We start from the raw sequence: 20,633 nt of genomic DNA, 5'->3' as shown, positions 1-20,633 counted from the left end.
AATATGCGACGCTCTTCTGGCTATCACACCTCGTTCTCGGACTACGCTTTCAACGTTAACTACTATAGCTACCACAAGCATAGAGTTTCCTCAAATGACCTAGAGGGAACTCTGGCGCTGCGATCGTTCAGCCACCATGGGAATGATGGGTAGTACACGGATTTGCCTAGTCTTCGTGCTTGTGGGCTTCGAACGCACGTGTGGCTTTCTTTATTGCTATGTTTTGGTTTTCTTTCGGATAAAAGAATAGATCGTTGTGAACTTCGTGACCAGATTTGAATCCGTGAGCCTAAGGAAGTTAAAGTGGTGAAGTGAAAAGACTGATTTTTGCTGAACTTCGTTTTGCGACAAAGCGGATGCAGGCGACGCGGAGCCAAACGGAGCCGAAAGAACGAAGTTTAGGCAAATTCGTGTACTAACCATGATTCCCATGCTGGCTGAAGCGCGATGCATTGCAGCTCCCATAGACACTAGAGCCAGAGTTCCCTCTAGTAAGTATTGTAGGAAACTCTATGACCACAAGGGTTTGTTTAATCATTTAACGTGGACGTTAGCCGTCGGGGTGGAGATGTACCACCAATCATCAAAGTGGGTGCATCCACGTTAAACGGTGCTATAGCTGCCATACATCAATATACATTGTGCAAACTCTCTCTCGTATCAATGTACAGTGAACATACATTTACTTCTGTAAGGGCACGCTTTACTTTCGTGTTATTCCGATTCCTATGACGGAGGGATCAACCATCTTTTTTTCGAGTTTCAACAACCTTCGTTACGTCGCACCACGACTATCAGTCTAACTATCGACACCGGCTCCAACTCGCCTCTGCGACAGCGGCTGTAAACAACGAGGACCCGTGGTCGTAGATCAGGAACACGTCTTTACTTCATGAAGGCTAGCTCCGAATCCCCTCTTCGTTCTCCTCCTCGTTTCCTCCCTGTCCCTACCCCCCAAGACTATGCCCCACTATTCTATTTTCAACATCCTCCGAGGGGGAGAGGACGAAAACATCACATCAGTCATTTTGCGGCTTCCATTACACACAGCTCTTGGACCGGCCGGTTCACCACGTGGCCCGTAGCCAAACGTACGGAGCAGGCTATAGCTAACCCGTCTCGGCCGGGATGCAGCGACGAAACTCGCCTGAGTTTCCAGAACATCGGAGCAGTGTTGTCTTCGTTCACTATCACAACGTCGCCTATGTGAATTGCTGAGGAACCTTGTTCTGGGCGGCAGTGCGCTGATCGCAGCTGTAGTAAGTAGGCATGTTTCCATCTTCGTCAAAGCTCTGTGCTGATCCGCTTCCGGTACTGCACTCGTCGCTGTAGCTCAGCGTGAGTTGATGTCTCAGCTGTGACACCCGGCTCTGGCATGGCGATGGCTCGCTTTCCGAGCAGAATGCGCCGGAATTAAAGGCTGCAATTCCTTTGGGTCATCCTCCAGGTACGTCAGGGGTCTGCTGTTGATGACGGCTTCAACTTCGCATAATGTTGTCGTTAGGCCCTCTACATCAAGGCTGCTACGCCCCAAGGTCCGCTTCAAAGCGTCTTTCATAGTGCGGATAAGGCGCTCCCACCATCCACCCCACCAAGGAGCTCGTTCCACAATACATTTCCACAGTATGCGCGTGGTGGTGGCGTGCTCTTGCAACGCAGGGATGACCGCCTTGAAACTCCGTGCACAAGAGCGAAACGTTAGGGCGTTGTCCGAGTACACCACGGCTGGAACACCTCGCCGCGCAACAAACCGACGAAAAGCGAGAATCGTGGTCCCGTTGTCATGTCGGAGGTCAGTTCGAGGTGAAAAGCTCGTGTCACGGCACACGAAAATATCAGTATGTATGACTTGTTTGAGTTCTCAGTTGTGCGAACGTAAAGTGGCGCACAATAGTCGATGCCAACAACCGAAAATGCTTGAGCCTCGGTTATTCTCTTTGGTGGCAATGGTGCTACTGGTACAGACACTGCCGTCCATCGGCGTTTTCGGCACGGTAAACACTGCGAAAACACATTTTTTACGGTTTCCCTTCCCTTCAACACCCAGAATCTTGCCCGGAGTTCGGTCAGGGTGAGCTCGATGCCACCATGAAGCGAACTCCGGGCAAGATTCTGGGTCCCTGGTTAAAGGTCCCTGGTTCGGTCCCGGGTTTCGGCACCAAAAAATGTAAACAACGAGGACCCGTGGTCGTAGATCAGGAACACGTCTTTACTTCATGAAGGCTAGCTCCGAATCCCCTCTTCGTTCACTTCCTCGTTTCCTCCCTGTCCCTACCTCCAAGACTATGCCCCACTATTCTATTTTCAACAGCGGCCTTACCGCGTTTCCGCCGTAGAGCACCGCGTCATTACGGAATAAGTGGATGACATGCTTCAACGTCGATTCATACAGCCTTTTCAAAGTCCTTGGTCATCACCTGTGGTATTGTTAAAAAAAGCCAACAAGCTCAACTTTACACCCTTTTAAAAAGATGGCGCCATTCGATTTCGCGTTGACTATCGCCGCTTAAACAAGATTACCAAACAGAAGTCTACCAGCTACCGCGAATAGACGGTGCTCTTAACTGTTTACAAGGCGCCGAGTACTTTAAATCCTTGGATCTGCGTTTTTCGTATTGGCGGGTACCAATGGCTGTGTGTGATCGCCCTGAAACAGCCTTTGTAACACCCGATTGCCTATATGAGTTCAACGCCATGCCATTTGGGCTCTCCAACGCGCCAGCAACGTTTGAGCGCATGATCGATACCATCCATCGAGGCCACAAGTCGTATACTTGCTTGTGTTACCTGGACGACATAGTAGTCTCTTCAGCGTATTTCCCGACACACCTTGCTCGTCTGCACGAAATTCTCTCTTGCCTTACTTCCGCTGGCCTACAACTTAACACCAAGAAGTACCATCTTGGGACATGTCGTCTCAAAAAACGGTGTTATTCCGGATACCGATAAGATTCGAGCTGTCGCCGAATTCCCAAAGCTCACATTAGTGAAAGCTCTCAGAAGTTTTGTCGGCCTCTGCTCCTATTTTCATCGCTTCGTGCGTAACTCCGCGTCCCCATCATCGCACCTTTGACGAGTCTGCTTGCCACCAACAAAGGTATATCTGCATGGTCACCTGCATGTGATGACGCATTTCGCAAGTTGCGCCGCCTGTTGACCTCACCACCTATCCTTAGCCACTATGACCCCACTACTCCGACAGAAATTCACACCGACGCAAGTGGCGTCGGTCTTGGTGGAGTTTTGGCACAATGGAAATGCACTCAAGGTGAATACGTTGTCGCTTATGCAAGTCGTGCTCTCAAGAAGGCTGAATTAAACTACTCCGTGACAGAGAAGAAGTGCTTGGCGATAGCCTGGGCATTGACGAAGTTTCGCCCGTACCTTTACGGCCGGCCTTTCGACGTGGTTACAGACCACCACGATCTATGTTGGCTTTCCACCTTGAAAAACTCGTCGGGTAGCCTGGGCCGTTGGGCATTTTGACTGCAGGAATACGATATTCGTATCGTATATTGTTCCGGTCACAAGCATGCGGATGCTGATGCACTCTCCCACTCGCCAATAACACCAGATGTGGCTTCTCTGTCACCCCTCTTTACCACCTTGTCACCGCTCGGTACGACTGACATGGTTTCGGAGCAGCGTAAAGACCCATACCTTGCCTTGTTGCTCGACTACGTTACCGATCCGTCTTCTGTCCCTTCGACGAGGAGAGCGCTACGCCGTCAAGCCGTCCACATTTCCGTGCGGCACAACATTCTGTACCGCCGCAGATACGTGCCAGGTGGTCGAAAATGGCTGCTTGCTGTTCCTAGTCATATGCGCTCTGACATGCTACGGAAGCATTCCTACGGAATGCTTCTGTAGGAAATCTTATGCCGCAGTTACGCAGAGCACAGTGGCCTCACAGGAAGACTTTCCGTCACTAAGCGAAGCTTTGGCCGTGCGTACGCGTACTCCCGAAGCGACACCCAGGCTTCAAGTACTAAAGCCCACGAAGAGAGTTGTGCGACGCACACCTCCAGACAGCATGGACAGTGACTCCGCTTGCGAGCAACGCTCCCACGACGCGAAGGCCGAAACCTCGAGCTCCGAGTCTGAAGTGATCGCATGCGAAAGCTCGAGCAACGCGGAGAGCGTCGCGACAACCAGGAACGCAGGGGAAGCGTCCAGCGACCACCCGTCGCCGCAGTTGGACTCGGATTCCACGTCAGCGTCTACAAATGACAAACCAGCGTCTCCTGTGACTGCCGGGGAAGACGAAGCGTCGGCGCCTTGTTCAGGGAAAGAAGCCAGTCGGGCTTCGCACGCTGCGACAAAGGCAACTACAGGAAAGAGAAGCGTCAGCAGGGTTACACGTGAGGAAGGCCAAGCACAGCGTTCTTCTACAAGAAATCGATCCAGGAGCAGACCTGCGCAACGCAAACAAGACAGCAGCCTTATTTCGGACAGTGAGGGGGGCCAATACACTCGAGGTTTCTTTTCGCTGCCTGACGAGGCGTCCAAAGAACTCCCCAGCAGCCAGCGGCGGCCAAAGCCCAGTAGTTCCAGTAGCAACAGCGATGAAAACTGCAATGTGACTTTCAAAAAACCACGCGTCGCCTCGCAAACGGATGGGGCCCCACCGAAAGTGAGTGATGACGAAATGTATTAGGTTCTTTTTCTTTTTATTTTCTTTTTCCACCCCACCCCTCCCCCTCTTTATACATTTTAGTCCCACTTTTCTCCTTTGCTAACAATGGAGACATTTGTTTTCATGACATTTAATGTCCGAGGATTTCGCAGTCCTACCAAGCAGCAGGCAGTCATTCAAATGGCTCGCGACATGCATGTTGATGTTTTGTTTGTGCAAGAGACAAATTTTCGTACGCGCTGGGACGTCGTCGCTTTCCGATATATGTGGCAGATAGACGCCTTTTTCTCTCTGACGCACGCCGCCTCACGCGGAGTCGGTGTCATTTTTATGAACAACAGGCTTCGAAGAGGGGCGCATTGTAGATTTGATACGGATGGCCGGGTGATCGCGCTTGACCTGTCACTGGATGGCAAGAAAACAAGAATTCTAAACGTCTACGCGCCTGTAACGAGAACTCTCGCTAATGAGTTTTACAGAGGAGTGCGTTCGTTCATGCTCGAACCACTCCAGTACATCTTGCCGGGAGATTTCAACTGTGTCCTCGACACTTCGCGCGATATCAGAGGCCCGGGACAAGGTGGCTGTAACTATCAGGCACGAGAACTTGGCAAAATTGTTGCAGATTGGCATTTGATAGATGCATGGGTCACTCTGCATGGTGACGCATTTGCTGCCACCAGAACGAGTGGACTTCACGGGAGCCGCTTGAATAGGGTATACATACCGGAAGTGTTTCGCGCAGCGCTCGTGACGTGATGTCGCGCAAGTGCCTTCATACTGCTTGAATGTCAGTGATCACAAGCCGCTGCTCTTCACCATGCAAGTGTGCAATGGTGGGCGATCTCCCCGCTCCTGGCGCATGGATCCCACCATATTGCACGATGAGGAATGTATCAAGTACATGGGAACAGAAGTAGCGGCTTCCATTGCTGAGGCGGACGTGTTAGACCCAGCCACGTGGGACAGGCTCAAAAAGCGATGGAGGTTGATTTCCGAAGAAGCAGGAAAGGAGAGGCATGCGCGCATTACGAGTCGCATGAATGAGACTCTCCGACGCATCCAGATAGTGGAGAGAGGAGGCACGTCTACACAGGCGATGCGTGATTACGTGGACACCCAATGAAAGGTGTATTCTAACCTGTTGCATAAGAGAGCGCAAGCGTCTAGAATAGCAGACAAGTTGCAGCTGCCAAGTGATGAACTCGGAATCTCGCGTTTGCAGTGAGGGTCGGCACCCGGAGAAATCAACCACGGCGGATTTTGACGGCTAAAAGAGAGGACGGCAGCATAACGACCGAGCCAGTCTAAGTACGGAATACATTCAAAACTCATTTTGAGCGTCTTTTTGCACAAGAACCGCAGTTAGACGGCCATGATTTCGAGCCCAGATTTCTTTCGTTCTGTGATGGACTACCCAAGTTGAAGGCCGAGGATACCGAGGGATTGCACTCCCCAGCAACGAAAGATGAAGTCTCGCAAGCCCTTAAGGCTATAAATGCCAGATCGGCACCTGGCCCTGATGGCATCCTCACGGCCTTTTACGTGCGTTTTTTCGAAATTCTTGGGGAGCTCCTGACTGATTTGGTGAACATCTTTATCACCGAAGGAAAAAATCCGCTATCGTTCATAGATGGTAGAGTGGTTCTGTTGTTGAAGGAGGGTATGGATCGGTCTAACCCCAAGTCGTGGAGGCCGATCACTCTCCTCAACACGGAATATAAACTAGTGACAACACTGTTAGTACTGCGCCTGAGACCCCTGCTGAACGAGTTAGTGTCACCCCTCCAGTCATGTGCTGTCCCTAGCCGTTCGGCTTTCGCAACGCTAACGCTGATCAGGGACCTCTTTTATTATGCCAAAGCAAAAGAAATTTCAGGAAGCTTTGTAGCCCTTGATCAAGCGAAGGCGTTCGACAGGGTCGAGCGGCGTTACTTGTTTGCAGTACTGAGGAATTATGGCTTGCCAGACGAGTGCGTCAAGTGCTTTGAGCTGCTCTATGAGGGCACCAATAGTCACCTCTACTTAAACGGTGACATGACTGAGAGCTTCGCTGTAGAAAGGGGTGTTCGACAGGGATGTCCAGCCGCTCCCGTTTTGTTTGTATTGTCGCTAGATCCCCTGATCAGAAAAGTCGCGATGTGTCCTAGATTAGAGGATTCTCCATGCCAGGCACTGATGAAATTAAAGTTACAGCCTACGCGGACGATATTTCCATATTTGTAAGAAACAGGTTTGGTTTTGCCATATTTTTGGAGCTGTTTGAGGAGTACTCTGCTCTCTCTGGCGCGTACTTGAATACCGACAAAAGCAAGGCTATGCGCTTTGGAGACTTCGCCGATGATCTCCCAGGTGGAGTTCAATTCGTGGACGCGGTCAGAGTTCTCGGAGTTATCTTTGAAGAAGGGAGCGTCGCAAATAGAACATGGGAAGACGCAATAGCCAAAACGAGGGATGTGATAAACAGGACTGCAGAATACAAGCTGTCACTCGCAGCGAGTGCAGGTGTGGTGAAGACGCAGGCGTGCGCGTATGCTCACTACATCGCACACGTAGCGCTGTTGCCGCGCAGCTTCGCACAGCGCCTCGGGACACTTACCGGAGCATTTATATGGGAACATAAACCTGCCAAGGTTAAGACTAGTTGCCTCTGTCTGCCCGCAGAGCGCGGCGGCCTGGGTCTACCTCATATTAAGATCTTCTCTAGAGCATTGGCAGCAAAAACAATCTCGACGCTGTTTGCTGATCCGGACTATCCAGGAAAGAGCCTTCTAATGTACGGGACAAGTACTCTAAAGGCTACGTTTACAACGGAGAGATACAGTGGACCGCAAGCTGAGAAACCGCTCGAGTTTTACAATAGTGCGTGCGACTTTAGGCATACAGTAGATCAAAAAACGGAGGGGAAAGGGTTTGAAGAACTAGCGCCAACAGAATTAAGTTACTTGCTGACGGAAGAGACACTAGTAGACGAAGATAAAAGAAAAACGAACCCAAGCCGATGGAAGACATTGGAAGAAAAGCAAGGTCCCTGCAGTGGTTCGCGAATTTGACTGACTGAGAAGATGGAGCGTGTTGCCGACGCGTCAACACCTCGCCAGATTCCACGTGACACCAAATGATAGATGCGTGAACTATGGGCAAACCGAGACCCCTAAGCATGCGTTATTCGAATGCGTTGCTACAAAGGGTGTATGGCACCTTGTTTGGCGCACCTTTGGAGTTAGAGCTACATCGCTCCACCAAAAGAACAACAGCAAGTTTGCCCAGTTGATACTATTGGTGACAATGTACGTGATCTGGAGACGTCAGTGCCAGGCAGAAGCTCGTCGGCAACCACAGCGTGCAGCGTCCCCAGCCATGCACCGTATTTATCAAATTGTTTTCGGATACCTAGTTGACGAGCTGGAAGTGAGTGGTGTTGATGCCTTCTTAAGGCGCTGGCACACTCGGTTTTTCGCATTACGTGGGGAGAAACAGGAATTTCCAGCAGCGCCATACTGAGTTCGGCAAAAGAAAGAAGTTACCCGACTCCCCGTGCTACACTTTCCTCCCCCCTTTCCTTTTTCTCCCCTCTTCTTTCTTTATTTTTTTTCCTCATCTCCTTGAGAAGTAAGATGCTTTGGTTAATTTGGTTGTTGTTTTATAGATCCTCGGTAGTGTACAGTGTATTACCCCAGCCAGTAATTGCGTCTAGCGTTTGTATAAGTTACACTGACGCAATTTATAAGTATTTAGTTTATAAGTGTCTTTCGCGCTTGCGTGTAGAGGTTCAATAAACTTTCATTTGTGGCAGGCCAAAATTTCTGCGTTTAAGTTCCCCGACAAAGACTATCGTCTTTAAAAGCTCCGCATACGTTAATGGGAATCCTCGCCCGACAGGACGCCAGTGTAGGGTCTTTTTGCGAAGCGGTTTAAAGCAGTGGCGTGGCTCTGTGGTAGATTGCTCAACTGCCACGCCTAGTGCCCGGTTTGAAGTCCGATGCTATCATAGAGCTTTTTTTTCGCATTTCATTTTATTTTATTTGGCGCGATAGCGTTTACGGACACCGGCGGAGGTGGACAACTGCGGCACCAAAATCGGCTTTGTTGTGATCTCACAACAGCTTTCACTACAAAAAGGTGACAGTGTTATGTACGGTCAATGAACGTCGCAACCTTCTTGCCTGGAGACGATTTCTGGAAATCACCGGAACGGCGTCGCCATTGACCTTTTCGAGGGCTACGCAGAAACAGCGCGTGTCCCTGCTGCCACACCCATTTATTAAGCATCTTTACACCCGCAAGTCTTCACACAAATTCTCCTACGTGAAACCAGTAGAAATGAGTTACACGTGTGCATATTTGCCTGCCATCCATACTTGTCTGAAATATCAAGGATCCTGCCATGGTGTTGCACAGACACAATCCGTGACTTATATTTCTTCCAGCCTGCCACACAACTCATGGACAACCGCTTCCGTGGTCGCGAAATCGTCGACATACAACTCGTTTAACGCTAGTGCGATCACCTTATGCAAGGTCACAATGAATGGCCACTATAGATCCTTTTCAAACGACCCCACAGGGGCGTCTGCATCAGGAGGAGTTTGCTAGTTGGCGTCACCTTGGGTCCGAACTGAAGGGGGGTTTCGAACACTTCATCGCAGAGCTGCGTGAGGGGGAAATTGCTTCCGATATTCCGCAGATGTTATCGGTTGGTTGGTAAAATGTTTTATTGAGTTTCCTGTCATGTGATGAGGCACTCAGACATTTAGGGTCTCCTGGCGGAGGCAACACACATTTTCAGTCCATGATTCACGTAGACGGCACCCCAATCTTTAGCCGCCAGGGTGAAATTTGCAGTCGCCTTGTCTTTAACGCACCCTTCTTAGTCCGTCCTTTTCGCATGTATTCTTTCCTGCTTTCTTCTGCCTTAAACTGATCCTCAGTTATCCAAGAAGTAATGTTTACCCTAAATCGAACCAAGGTCTTTGGGTATGCTCGCGGCGTAGAAATGGCGTCGTTGAGGGACTGTTACAAGTGCCGCCGCGTCTCCTTGTTGGGAATCGCGGAGTGTGTTGCGCTGTTGCGAAAAATTCCATTTTAATGCTGCACATACGTCTTTCGTTTTTGATCGGTCTTTGAAAGGGGCCGAAACGAAGTAAATTTCTCACTTCTATTTGCTGTACAATGTAGTCTTCCGGAAATAGCATACCATGCGTTGTGAAATTAGACCAGTCTAAATGCTATCCTATTCCTTCTGACCAAGTGTTTCTTAAAAAGAAAAATAGCACCTACTTAAAAGGCATCAATATTACCAAGTAGAACAATTTTGCTTCAGCTAGCGGAAAACGAACAAGTGAGGAGACTATCTGACCTTGGATATGTTGGCGATGATACCGTAACGATTTCAGCACACCATTCAGTAAATACAAGCTGGCCAAAGAACAACTTGAAGTAAAAGGAAAGTTTCGTTAACGGGAGTCTAACCCACGCCATCATGGTCCGCGACAAGCGATGCCGGGCACACTATTCACTGCGCCACCTTCTGACATTCGGTAGGCTTTATAAACGCGCCTTTTATGTTTCACATTTTCGTATCACAGCGTACAAAAGTACTCTTGGTCGGCGGGGTGGTGTCGTCTACTGGAAGCTTTAAAGGGAAGTAAGCTATTATGACTGTGGCTTCCGCGATTAGCTCGTGAAGAGCGCCGTTGCTACGCGTCCATCATATTGAGCGCGTTTCCCTTTGAAGTGCAATTTCCTCAACGCCTTAAGACACCGCGAAGTGGCCACATTAGCTCAAGCTTCGGCCTTGCTCCTAGCATCCATTCATATTAAAAATACCTTTGCGACGCTTTCCTGCCTAGCCTGCCTGTAACACCGCGTTGCCCGCTTACGCTCACCTCGAGAAAAATTGGCCCTGCGCTAGATGCCACGATTCCTCTCGGGACAAGTGGGGGCCATAATGTTCTCTCTTTTGTTGTCTCTTTAAGATGCCGCTGGATGGCGACTTTAGCCCAAATTCTGCGTCTGATCAGCGACGCTCTTCTGGCAGTTACACCGCTTTCTCTGATTACGTTCTCACCGTCAACTACTACAGATACCACGATGATTTATTTATTGATCACGGACGCTAGCCTTCGGGATGGGGATTGACAACCAAGACTAAACTTCATCGTGGTAGCATTCACGTTAAAGGGTGCTATAGTTGCGAAAACCAATAGACATTGTGCAAGCTATCTTATGTCAAAGTACAGCACACATTCAGCTGCTTCTGTAAGTTCAAGTTGTACTTTCGTGTTATATTGATTCCTATGACAGGGGGGTCAACCACGCTTTTTTTTGGGGGGGGGGGACTAGTGCAACCGCAGAAAACATGCCCAATGATGATAATATAACACAAGCCTGGGGCCTTCGTAAAGCGCAGCTTCCTTTATGAATTACCTCCGGTGTTTGCAAGTGTCGCTGCTGCTGCTGCTGCTACGACTGCTTGTAGGTGTTGTTTCTCTGGCACTCTTGCAAAGGGCATGCCTCCATAGTGATAAGTTGGTTGTCTATAACTCGTTGGAAAGTCTATAGGTGTCCTGTGAGCCAAGTTAATTCGAGATATGTGCTTCCGGTCTTACGTTTACTACCAATTTTCTATTAAACTTTTTATACAACTTCTATCCAGGCTACATTTCACACCTTGTTACCGGTCAACTAGGAATGGGCTGAATGGCAACTTTACTCTCAAATGGTCACTCAAATTGTAGGCGCGTATGCTTTGTAATGAAGTTTGCGGAAGATGCCCCGGATGACACGGGCGAAAACAGGGTTAGGTTTTAGAAGGCATCTTAGACCTGCTGACGTATTATTTAAGCAGAGGCCGCAACAATGCTTCGTACCTTTTTTGATGTGTTGTAATATGAGAAAACATCGAAAACCTTCACAACATATATTGATAACATATTTCAACTATCTTTCCTTTGTGCAGTTAGCGCATGCGTTGAAGATATGCCAACCGAGGCTCCACCAGATTTACCAAAACATGCCATTATGGGACGCTGACTTCTTTCTGCGCTAATAAAACATCCATTTTCTTAAACTACGATTGTCTCTTCCGGCTTTCTTGCTGACACATTACCGTTTGACAACACTTACTCATATACAGCTTTTTTACGCGCAATATAGCAGACAGACGATATGGTAGAGTGTTGCAAGAAATATTCGCCAATATTTCTCTTTATTATAATGTCCGGCGTGGGATGCAATAACTCGGATTGGTAAGAGAACGAGTAGAGCGAGAGAGAAAAAGAGAGAAAGAAAGAGAACAAAGAGAAAAAAACATGAAAGGGCGAGAAAGAAAAATAAATAAATATAGAGAGAAAAGCAGAAATAGAAAGAAATATAGAAAAAATAGAGATAGGAAAATACAGAAAGAGAAGGAAAAAGAGCAAGAAAGAGCAAAATAAAGAGAAACAAAGAACGCCATCCCGCTCCGTTGTTGGTTCCAACGTTGGGTCACCAGTGCAAGCTGCGCCAGTACTTTTTTTCCTAGGAACTAGATGGTAAAAAGCACACAAGGATATCTAGCGAACTTTTTACCTGCTCTTCCTCCATAGAGGTGAGCTGAAGTAAACTGCAGGAAGAGCTTCAAGTAATTGAGATTACTATATTGAAGTCGACATAAAGCAGTATTTTTCTCGTATTTGATACGCAGGGCTCTTGTAAAGCGATACCTTCTGCTTTTTTATACATTGCAAAAAACGTGTGTAGTGGAGCAGATGCACGAACGAGTACGCGCCTGTGAAAGAGGAAGAAAACGACCCGCGTCCTTAAAGACGCTCTTTACGCTAGTTCCTCCACCGTTGAAACTCTTGAAATTATTATGGGTACCTGGCCATTGTGGAATAGAAATAAATGAAATGGCCGACACACTTGCGCGAGCGGCATTGAATGGTCCAATACTTTCGGTCCTTCCTGTTGTGGCCAGCATAAGTGCGATTAGGTATACGAAATTTTCCCTTCGTGCAGAAACCATAGAATCAGTAACTTCATGGAAATAATTTAGAGATTCCAAATCTCCATGGAAAATCCAGTGGTGTCAAACTAGACAACTGGAAGTAATATTAACTAGATTGCGATGCCGAGTGCCCCCGTCGAATCTATGTGCACACACGGCTGTTCTGGCGATATTTCCCCTGTGTCAATTTTGTTCAAAAATCGAATGAATAGAGCACTATTTTTATCGTTTCGCCGCTATATACTACAAAGAAAAAAACTTCTTAAAACATCATGTGCTAAGCTGGGCATAATTTTAACAATAGACGCTATACTCACCCTCGGTGCTTCGGATTTGGGCGTCAGCCACAGGAATGTTTTTGGTGCTGTTACTGCATTTCTTGATGAAACAAAACGAATGCGTTTTTAAATTCCTGATTGCAAGCGTATTCCGCTAGTAGCAATGAATCAATAAGCAAAAAAATAAAATAAAAAAGAATAAGACGTTTGGTAACATATTATATTTCATTATTCTAATTTCTAGTTAGGATGAGCAGTCTGCGCTGAATGTACAAATAATTATTGCGCTCGCTCTTTTTATGTTTGATTGTCTTTTCTGGTAAATCATTAGATATATCTTTAAAACTCCATATAAACAATTCTCTGACAATCCCCCACTGTGGGTAAGAGCCATAAGTAGAGGCACATCAACATCTTCTAATTGTGCGAGAGCTTGTGCCACCTTTGTCAGCATTGCACTGTGTTACCGCACGGTACTTTTTCGTTGCGACGTCGTTGCGACTTCATTACTTCAAACCTCATCACACTTGTTACACAATAGGTGTCACGTAGTGAACGCTGCAAGTATGTTACTTCGGCTCGATAGCTTACTGCGATATGGTAAAATTAAAAAAAAAACGATAGTTGCTCCCTCCGTCATAGGAATCGGAATAACACGAACGTAAAGCGTGCCCTTACAGAAGTAACTGAATGTTTACTGTACATTGATATAAGAGAGATTGTTCAATGCATAACGATGTCTGCCAGCTATAGCACTTTTTAATTTGGTTGCACCCACTTTGATGATTGGTGGTACATCTCCATTGTGACGACTAACGTCAATGTTAAATGATTACACAAAACCTTGTGGTAGCTGTAGTAGTTAAAGGTGAAGGCGTAATCAGAGAACGAGGTGTGATAGCCAGAACAGGGTCGCATATTGGACGCAGAACTTGGTCGCCATCCCGCGGCATGTTAAAATGCGATTGAATACCACGGCCGCACTAAAGGGAAACGCAAAGCGCGTCGTGCCGCCCCGGTAGCCCGGCCGCGAATTTTCTCGGGGAGGCGCGTGAGCTGGGAACGCGGTGTTGCAGCCAGGTGAGGCAGGCGCGTCTCGCAGAGCTATTTTTGGTTTGAATAAGCGTGATGCTATGACCGAGGCCGACGCTTTTACAACGCTTGGGCTAAGATGGCAACCTTGCGGTCTGTTAAGGCAGTGACAAAATTGAACTTCTTTTGAAAACGCGCCGAATGGGACGGACTTGTAACGCGCTGCAGGTGCTAATCTCGGAGGCCACAGTAATGACGAATTACTTTACCGCTCCCAGAGCGCAACACCACCCCGCCGACCGGGAGAGTGGTAGCTATAAAAGGCGCGTTTGTAGAGCCTCTAGAGTCTGAGAACGTGGCGCAGTAAATAGTGTACACGGCATCTGTTGTTGCGGACCGAGCGGTCGAGGGTTCGATGTCCGTTGATGAAACTTTTTTTCTTTGCCATCTGAACGTGTAAATTTTTTCGACGTCATTTCCGTGACGGAAATACGTTACTGAAGTCTTGGTGGAACCCGGCATGAAACACACTCGTGTTAAAAAAAATCCCACGCCTGCGCAGAATACGCAGCATAGTCACTGCGAAAACTGGAAGTACGACCATTACAGATCCCACTGTAGGCTCTCTTTGGGCATGTAACACAAGTACCTATGCAAGGTACCCACTAGGCCTTAAATCAAAGTAATTTTCATTTTTAAGAATTAGGGAAGCACCCACTATGCTATTATTTGTCATTGTGCGGAAATACGTGGTGGTACCGCAACACATCTGTAAGGCATTAGCGCTGTGCCTGATGACGATGAAGACTTATGGCGGAGCCCTATATATTAGGTTGGAAGCACTCAATAACCCACCAGCGTGTTCATGTCCCCAAAATACGGGAAATCAATACGGCGGCTCAGATCAATATAACGCACTTTCATCGCTATTTAGGAGTAAAAATTGTATTTGGCTCTTACAGATTAGAGCATTACATTTGGGCAGGAATAAGCTCGTAAAAGAAGTCTAAATTGGAGCGAGTGAACGAGATAGTCAACGATATTTTGCTACAAAAGTGACACCAGTTCTGTGCTTCTGTCGGCGCCATCTTTTGTTTCATGGGCGTAGTGGCGATGACTAGACTTCAAGACCGACTGGTTCTTTTAGGCAACAGGTGCGCCATTCTGGACTTCCAGCAGCGTTTTCTTGTTCATGGCATCTATTGGAGGCCTTCAAAATATGTTTCAGCTCTTCTGAAGTACGGCACGGCAGAAAGCTTGCTTCCTTGCTTCATTGACCCTTAATTCTTGGCTCTTGCCCATACCCACTACAGTGGATTGGCCATAAAAACGGCGGTTAATATAAGCGGGCAAATTTAGAATTTAGACGAAGGAAAATGAATTAATCGGCGGCCTAGTGTAAACTTGAAGACTTTTTTATTTGTGTACCAATAAAAATAGCAATAGACCAATCATATGAAATACAATGAAATAGCAAGATGACGTCCTATGTACCAAATTTCGATTGGGAATAATTAACAAGGAATTCTTCTTGTGTCCCTAAGAAGTTCGCGTACGGCTAAGCTAACGTTCCTGTTGCTGTGGCCCAGGGATGATGCCCCAAGAGAAAGAATATTTTCAGAGTGAACAGTAATTCTTAACTTTCTCAATAACACTTCGAAATATTTTTTCCTTGAATGAGTGAAAGAACGGCAAGGGAACAGACAGTCATGGGAACAGACCTTTGTACGTATCGAGCTCGCATAGGTCGCTTTGTTGGAAGTGGACATAGAAAGTGTGCATCTCGCTTGGTGTGGTTAAACCCGACTAAATTTCCGATCAACCTAAGTATGGCTGGACGGCTTTCTCTTGTGCTTTTTACTGTAGCGCACGTGCTACTTTGTGCAGGGGACGTTGAAATGAATCCCGGGCCTGATAAGATAGACCAGCTCTTAACCATTGTCAAGGACATGGCTGCGTCCAATGATAGATTTCAGAAAGATGTCCTTGGGAAGGTCAAAGAGGTACAAATGAACATCACTGACATAAAGAGGCGTCTTTCTAAAATAGAAGGAGCCACCGAAAGCAGCGAAGTGGTTCAAATGCTTAAACATACACAGGACACATTGAAAGGCATAGAATCAAAACAACTCGAACAATCTAGCTTAGTAGTCGACGACCTCAATAACAGAATGCGTAGAAATAACCTCATCTTAAAAGGTATCCCGGAACAATCATCAGAATCATGGAAGGACACAGAAGATCTTGGAAAAGGATTTGTATCAAAAAATTTAGGAATTGAAACTGGACAAATCGAGCGTGCCCATAGAATCGGCGAGAAAAAGCCGGATTACTCTCGGCCGATCATTGTGAAGTTCCTCAACTTCAAAGATAAAAGCATGGTACTGAAAAACGCATGTAAACTGAAGGAACTAAAATCACCACGTGTATGGATAGAGGAGGACTTTTCACCGAGGGTGCAGCTTATTCGGAAGAAACTACGAGACTTCGCACGAACTGAACGGAAGCCTGGCGACAAATTTAAGCTTTTATTTGACAAGCTTGTCCTAAACAACGCAGTTTACGCCGTCGACGATGCCACAGGCAAAGTACAGGCCGTTCAAAAGCGTCATGCGCCAACCAAAACCCATTGACCAAAACGTAAAAACCGAGATTCCTCACTGTCAATCCTTGTTTCGAACTTCCGTAGTCTGTATCATAAGCAGGATCAGCTGTGTTCGTATGTAGAATCATGCTCAGCAGATATAGTCTTAGGCACAGAAACATGGCTGTCGCCTGATATTGCTGACTGCGAGTTGTCTTTGTCCCGTCAATTTACATTATTTCGGAAAGACAGGGTCAGATCGCGAGGTGGTGGAGTGCTGATTGCAGTGAAAAATAATTTGGAGGCTTACATTGTTGACACTGATTCATGTCTTGAAATTTTGTGGGTAGCCCTACGTTTGCCGCCGCGTGTCACATGTATAATTGGTGTCTGCTACCGCCCACCTGATGCTTCAGGCGAATTTCCAGAATTCCTTAATGAGTCACTAACTTTTATACAAAATAAGTGGCCAAGTTCGTCAATATTCTTAGCTGGCGACTTCAATTATCCGGCTATTGAATGGCACTCGTATAGACCCATAGGTAGCTCGAAGAAGCGTGAATGTCAGAGTTTTCTTGATGTACTGTCGTCATTTGATTTGCACCAGGTGGTTTCTGATTGCACGCGTGGAAATTCCCTTTTAGATGTTGTATTAACAACGGAGCCAAACAGTGTCTCAGTAACCGTCTTGGATGGCGTGAGTGACCACAGTATTTTGCACTGCGAATTGATATGCGAATGTAAAACACGGGATAATACAAAGAAAATCATTTTTGATTACGCACGAGCGAATGTCGATATGCTGATTGGTGACCTTTCAAGCTTTTCGGCTGATCTTATGCAATCCTTCGATCAGCGCGATGCAAACATGAACTGGGCCCTTATTCGTGACAAGTTACTGTTGCTTAAAGAAAAGTACGTACCTAAAATCAGTATTGCGGTGTCGGCGCAAAGCGCATGGTTCACGACGCATGTGAAACGTTGCATTAACAAAAAGAAAGGTTTATACTCAAAGGCGAAGTTATCAAACACTGACGATGATTGGAGATGCTATCGTGAACATGCGCATTTGTGCAAAACTGTAATATCAGTAGCCAAGGACAAGTTTTTCAACAACGATATTACAAACATGCTCCAAAATGACACAAAGAAATTTTGGAAAGTGATTAATCCGAAATACGTCTCAAAATCAACTATATCGTTAGCGAGAGAAGGGAATACTGTTTCTCCTGCTCAGGTTGCTGTAGAATTTAATGAGTTCTTTTCATCTGTTTTCACGGATGAGAGTCCACTGCCAAATAATACTCAATTTCCCCATTTAAATTCGACCATGCATGATGTTGTTATCACTTCTGAGGGGATAGAATCCGCCATCGACCGCCTAGCAACTAACTCTGCTCCTGGTCCTGATGGCATATGCTCTAAACTACTCAAACTAGCCAAACCTGCGATATGTCAAATTTTTGCCGCCCTATTTCAACAATCCATTGACACGGGATGTGTTCCAAGTGATTGGAAACAGGCTCGTGTCATTCCCATCTTTAAATCTGGTGACCCGTCCAATGCCTCTAACTACCGCCCGATTTCATTGACAAGCACGTGCTGCAAAATTCTGGAACATATCATTTCATCCGCTGTCATGAAATTTTTAACAGAACATAATTTCTTTTTTATAAATCAGCATGGATTTTTGCGCGGTCGATCCTGTGAGACGCAACTCTTTCAATTGATCACTGACCTACACCACTCTATTCATTCATTACATGATGTTGATGCTATATTTGTCGATTTTGCGAAGGCCTTCGACAAGGTTCCTCACTTGCGCCTAATACACAAGCTTAAATGCCTCAACATCAATATGAGAATTATTAAGTGGATCACCGATTTTTTAACTAGCCGCTACCAATCAGTTTTTGTAAATGATCACTCATCCCCGTTGCTCTATGTTAAATCTGGTGTCCCTCAGGGCTCCGTGCTCGGACCCATCCTGTTTTTAATTTATATTAATGATATTGCTAATGGTTTATGTTGTACAGTGAGATTATTTGCTGATGATTGCGTAATTTATAGAGAAAATACTAGCGCTATGGATGCTTGCTACTTACAATCGGATTTAGACAAACTCGGTGCATGGTGTGAAGATTGGCAAATGGAAATTAACGTCACCAAGACCAAAGCCATTCGATTCTCGACAAAACCTAACCCCGCATCATCCAACTACACGTTAAACAATACGTCCATAGTCTCAGCATGCTCTATCAAGTACTTGGGCGTTCATTTGTCATCTGATTTGACATGGAACACCCATATAGACGCCATTGTTAGCAAAGCATCTAGAACACTTGGCTTCGTTCGGCGAAACTTAAGTTTAGCGAATACCACCACTAAACTTCTCGCTTACAACACCTTGGTACGTTCGAAAATCGAATACGCATCACTAATCTGGAACCCGCATCAGGCATACCTCATTCATAAATTGGAATCACTACAAAATAAAGCTGCTCGATTTATCACCAAAAACTACCTGCGAACATCAAGTGTAACAGAAATTAAATCTTCAATTGATCTTGTTCCCCTGGAAAAACGCAGGCTGGTCACGCTTCTTTCATTTTTCCATAAGATTTATCACAATCCATCATCACGCGCTGCTTTTCATATCAAACAAGCCCATCGCGTATCCTCGCGGCTTGATCATCAGTTTAAAGTCGAGCCCGTCTTCGCCCGTACCAATCTTTTCTTTTACTCCCCGCTACTACTTGCCATCCGTTACTGGAATCAGCTTCCTGCTGACATTGCAGATATTACTAATCATAATGCATTCGTTAATGGTCTGAAATGTTACTTTAAAGCTTAAATTTTTGCATGTCGAACTTCCTTTTTTTTCTCTTCTTGACACATTGCACATTAAAATGCAATTCGTAATTCTATTTTTCTTAGTTGTATTTTGGTGTCACCTGTATTTATTGCTCAAGAAGCATCTGTATATGTCCGAGGTGTGTGGATTACTGTTATTTTTCTGCTTGTTGAAAAATTGTGTTAAAGTGTGTTAAAAACTGTGTGGTGCCGCATGTATTGTTAGAGCTTTTGTAAATGTCTGAGGTGTTTAAATTAGTTATATTTTATATTTGCACAGTATTTACTTTCGTGGAACATTGATATTGCTGCCACGAAAGTATTGGTGTATTCCTTAGATATTTCTTTCCTGAGTTCTGTTTGTTTAGCAACTGTGTTATGCTGTACTATTCATAGTTCTGTCCCCCCTATGTAATGCCTTCGGGCCTTTAGGGTACTTGAATAAAAAAAATAAAAAAAAATAAAGTAAGTAAGAAGTGATCGATGTTTTCAGGTTCTTGTCAGTAATAGCATGGAGGAGATGGCACCATACCAACCTGTATAAATAAAAATTATGTAGTATACGGCATCGACATTTTGTAAATGATACTTCCCATTTGCGCGTGGAAAACCATTTTATTGCAATAACAATTATATGGACACTATCGGCTCATCTTTGCTGTTGCCGTCGCCGTCTGTCGATGCCGTCATGTCCCCGATATGTATATATATGTATATATGTAAAAAAGGCACAAAGAATAAAGCAGACGAAAGCATTCTGAAGTACCCGACGGCGGATTCGAACCAGCAACCCCTCGCTCCCAAGCGCGCTGCGTTAGACGCGCTTGTTAGTTCTTTCATAGAATTTATTACAGTGAGTATTAGAATGCGCATAGCGACAATAAGCACTCAAGCGTTACTAAGGACACACTCGATGGCTAACACAACGCGCAGTAGAACAGTGAGAGTTCTTTACATCGTGTTATACATGAAAGGTGGTGAGCCGAACACCTCACCAAGAGGGGATACCAGTCTGGTCTAAAGTCCAGGTCGTCATCAATGTCCTTTAAGTGAATAGCCATTCGAATGACATACATGGCCTGTGGGTTGAAGAAATGTAGAACCCATCTTTTCTTCAAGCCACATGCCATGTATGCGCCGGCGAGATAACAGGGAGCAATTTATATACACCAAGAACTGCTGGTGGTAAGCAAATCTCGGAGGAGCGTGAGCGTGTTTTCTATCACGCAACGCTCCAAATTTTCTTTCAATTTGAAAGCT

The sequence above is a fragment of the Rhipicephalus sanguineus genome, chromosome 11, assembly GCF_013339695.2.
Source record: "Rhipicephalus sanguineus isolate Rsan-2018 chromosome 11, BIME_Rsan_1.4, whole genome shotgun sequence".
Classification (NCBI taxonomy): Eukaryota; Metazoa; Arthropoda; class Arachnida; order Ixodida; family Ixodidae; genus Rhipicephalus; species Rhipicephalus sanguineus.
This window is presented reverse-complemented; position numbering follows the sequence as displayed.